Source organism: Dipodomys merriami, unplaced genomic scaffold (assembly GCF_024711535.1).
Source record: "Dipodomys merriami isolate MVZ:Mamm:240054 unplaced genomic scaffold, mDipMer1.0.p SCAF_5, whole genome shotgun sequence".
Classification (NCBI taxonomy): domain Eukaryota; kingdom Metazoa; phylum Chordata; class Mammalia; order Rodentia; family Heteromyidae; genus Dipodomys; species Dipodomys merriami.
In genome coordinates, this window is record NW_027206068.1 from 20445481 (window position 1) to 20449748 (window position 4268).

The window sequence follows — 4268 nt, forward strand, 5'->3', positions numbered from 1 at the left end:
TAACATTATGTTTTCAATCTCAGCTTAACTCTAAAGCAACTCAAAGGACATGCTTTTCTTTCCTATACTGATTGTCCCCATGTTTCACCCCTAACTATTTTCATACTGGCTTGTCATATCTATTCAATTTAAGAAAGTTCTGGATCTCTCACTCTTGCTTATCTCTATACAATGTACCACTCAAAGTTAAATATCCCCAGAAGAAGAAAAGGAACACTCTAGTATATGTTGCTCATACTTTCATGAATATAAAATATTTTACCATGTGAATTTAGATATTTATGACTAATATATATTACCTTGGAAACATCATTATAACAGAAACCACACATAATGATACCAGTATTAGGAACTCTTCTAGGTGTTTGAAATAAAACAGTAAATAAAAAGCAAATCATTTTCTCACTGATTTAGTTTACTAATGAGAGGATAGAAGCCACAAATAAAATAGATGGTACTAGCAATTACTATGTGTGAACCCTTGGGTCGAAAATTAGGGTACTGGGCTGGGAAGGTGGCTCAGTGGTAGAGCGCTTGCCTTGTATGCATGAGGCCCTGGGTTCGATCCCCAGCACCACATAAGCAAAAAGGAAAAAAGCTGGAAGTGGTGCTGTGGCTCAAGTGGTAGAACACTATCCTTGAGCTGAAAGGCTGAGGGACAGTGCCCAGGCCCAGAGTTCAGGCCCACGACAAGACCCAAAAAAACAAAAACAAAAAATAAAATAAAATAAAATAAAATTAGGGTCCTTACAAGAAAATAGTACTATAAAGAAAAACTAAGAGGAAGATTATAGAAAGTACATATAAGCTACACATATATGTGTATATACATGTGTGTGTGTGACTATGTGTGTGTGTGTGTATATATATATACACACACACACACACACACACACACACACACACACACACACACACATAGTCAGATGGTATTTATGGGGAAGATGCAAATTGTGTTAAAAAAAAAAAAAAAAAAAAAAACATAGTTGTCTCCAAAAGAAGAGCAGGGGCTGGGAAGATGGCTCAGTGGTAGAGCGCTTGCCTTGCATGCTCGAGGCCCTGGGTTCGATTCCTCAGCACCACATAAGCAAAAAGAAAAAAGCTGGAAGTAGCTCTGTGGCTCAAGTGGTAGAGTGCTAGCCTTGAGCTGAAGAGCTGAGGGACAGCACCCAGGCCCAGAGTTCAGGCCCCACGACCAGACCCAAAAAATAAAATAAAATAAAACAAAAGAAGAGCAACCGCAAGCAGAGGACATGGCCAAGGCAAAGGCCCACGTATGGGAACAAGTTTAACTTGTTTAAGGAAGAGTTAGGTTCATGTGTCTAAAGCAATATGAGCAAGGGGGAAACTATAATAGATAAGGCTAGAGATTTTTTTTGTTGTTGGTGGTCGTGGGGCTTGAACTCTGGGCCTGAGTGCTGTCCCTCAGCTCTTCAGCTCAAGGCAAGCTTGCTCTACCACTTGAGCTACAGCACCACTTCCGAAGGCTAGAGATTTTATCAGGAGTCCAGATCTATTCCCAAAACTCGGCTTGTATTTTGGGTGAGATGATAAACCACTACAGAATAATGAACAGAGGGTTGATCTGAGCTGATTTATGTTTCATAGGAAGTTACCTGACAGATGTAATAAAGACAGATTAAAAGGGCATATGACAGATGCCACCAACCATGAGGAGGCTCAAACATTAATTTCAATGAACAATGATGGTGTATTGTAACAGGGCTGTCAAAGAAGAGGTGGTGAGAAATGGTCAGATTTTGGATGCATATTGAAGGTGCAGCCAAAATAGTTTGCTGACAGATTGAATTAGGGTGTTAGAGAAATAGGGTGATGCAACCATTTCTGGCATAAGCAACTAGAACTATCTTCCCCTTCTTTCTTTCTTTCCTTCTTTCTTTCTTTCCTTCTTCCTTCCTTCCTTTCTTCCTTCCTTTCTTTCTTCCTTCCATCCTTCCTTCCTTCCTTCCTTCCTTCCTTCCTTCCTTCCTTCCTTCCTTCTTGTCTTTCTTTTCTTTGAATTCACTTGGCTTTCTCACTCAAGGTTGGAACTCTTTACAACTTGAGCCATACCTCCCTTGGCTTTTTCATGGTTAACTGAAGATAAGAAGCCTTGCATGGACAAATCTGCTTGGGTTGTCTTCCAACAAGGATACTCAGATCTCAGCTTCTTAAGAAATTAGGATCAGCCAGGTGCCAGTGGCTCACGCCTGTAATCCTAGCTACTCAGGAGGCTGAGATCTTATGATCATGGTTCAAAGCCAACCTGGGCAGGAAAGGCCGTGAAACTCTTATCTCCAATAAACCATCAGGAAACCAGAAGTGTCATGGTGGCTCATGTGGTAGCCCGCTCGCCTTGAGCTGAAGAGCTCAAGGATAGCTCCCAGGCCCAGAGTTCAAGCCGCACCACAGACAAAAAATAAGCCAGAAGTGGAGCTGTGGCCCAAGTGGTAGAAACTTAGCCTTTAACTTTAAGCTGAGGAATGGTGCCCAGGCCTTGGTTTCAAAATCCTACACCAGCACCAGAAAAAAAAAAATGAGTTTAACATCCTCACAATAGGGCCTCAAAGTTTCTCTAAATACACAAAAACCTAGAGACAATCAAAAAGACCTAAGCAAGCAAGACATTCATTCTTTTTGTTAAAAGTGTATCACAAGTCCAGCCCAAACTGAAGGACTGAGAAACAAGAACTTGTTTCTTTAAAAAAATGGAATGGCAATGGATTTGAGAGATATTTTTAAGTCACCAACAGTCATAGTAAGGTAGTTATGCTCTGTTTTGTTGTTATTGTTGTTACTGTTGTTGTTGTTTTTGTTGTTTTGTTGCTTGTTAATGGTAGGAAACTGATTACACTAGTCCAGGGCCTACTAGTTTCATTACAACAATTTGGGGTCTGGTGCCAGTGGCTCATTTCCTGTAATCCTAATTACTAAGAGGCTAAGATCTGAAAATAGTAATTTGAAGTCAACCCAAACAGATAAATTTAAAAGACTCTGATCTCCAATTAACTGGTAAAAAGCCAGAAGTGAAGGTGTGGCTTAAGTGATACAGCACCTGCCTTGTACTGAAAAATATAAGCAAGAACACCAGGGTCTGAGTTTAAGTCCCAGTACCAGCACAAATATAGATATAGATATAATAAATATAGATGTATAATTTTCTCTGCTTTCTTTTTCTGTTCTTTTATCTCCTCCTCTTCATCTTTCTTCCTCTTTCTCCTTCTTCTAAAATCTGCTATTTTACTCAATTTATAAGCTCAGTTTGCTATTTGGAAAGCTTGTAGATATAGCCTAAGTGTTCTTTTCCAAGGTTGTTTATCAAAAGGTGGGCCTCGGTCTGTTTTCCATGTGACAGATTCACTCATATTGTTTTTAGTTATTTTGAGATAACTCATCACTGACAGCAACTTGGCAGTTATTCTGAGGCTTTGAGATTGTGACTACAAGATTCAAGGAAGTGAGTATGTGATGAATATCAGCTAGATACTGAAGTGGGAGAATTTATGAAAAGTTAAAGTGACAAGGTCATCAAGAGAATTTTGTCAGCCACATAGTAGAAGTTTGGTGAGTGATGTGGTAAAAGAAATGGAATTGATGACTAAATAATGCACTACAGACCTTTCAAGTTGCAGGAGCAAAAGACTTTTTTTTTCTTTTATTTCTTATTTATTTTAATTAATAATGTATGATGGTGATCTCAGCAGTTTAGCACAGTAAATTCCAGTTCTCTCATTATTCTATCTGCAGTATGGAGATGTGACGCTGCTCTTAGCACAGGGTTTTGCGTTTGCTATATTAGAAAAAATCCAGAAACACATTTGGTGAGACTAGCATTTTGAATTGCTCTCCAACAGAAGAATGCATTGTTTTCTATCCTGAAAGATGATGTCATGCCACGGCTTGCTTACATAAGGGTTAGAGTCAGCTGGGGGCACAGGCAGGCATTGGGAATGTCATTCTTTGTGTAGGACAAAGGCTAGAGTACAAGAAAGTGCTTTACATTGTAGATGTCACAATAGAGTTAAAATAATAAACATGTAAAAATGTAGTAAAGTGTAGACTGCCTTTTTAATTTCTAGAAAATTAGTTATTAAAGCTAAATCGTTCATCAAGGCCAGAGAAATTTTTCAGATATGTAAACATCTTTGCCCCTCTCAAGGTAGATTTGTTCTCCACTTTCTAAATGAATTACAGAGCCATTGATCAAAGATTGGCACCAAGAGAATTTTCTCTGACGTTGAAGGTCAGAAACTTTAAAGGGAGTGTTA

The 4268-nt window shown here is 39.0% G+C and overlaps 1 non-coding gene across 1 annotated transcript; it reads left to right on the forward strand.

The window, feature by feature from the left end:
* The first annotated feature begins 513 nt into the window (after positions 1-513).
* Trnat-ugu (transfer RNA threonine (anticodon UGU)) lies at positions 514-577 on the forward strand. Its single transcript has one exon. It is a non-coding gene; the product is annotated as a tRNA-Thr (tRNA).
* Positions 578-4268: the final 3691 nt, after the last annotated feature.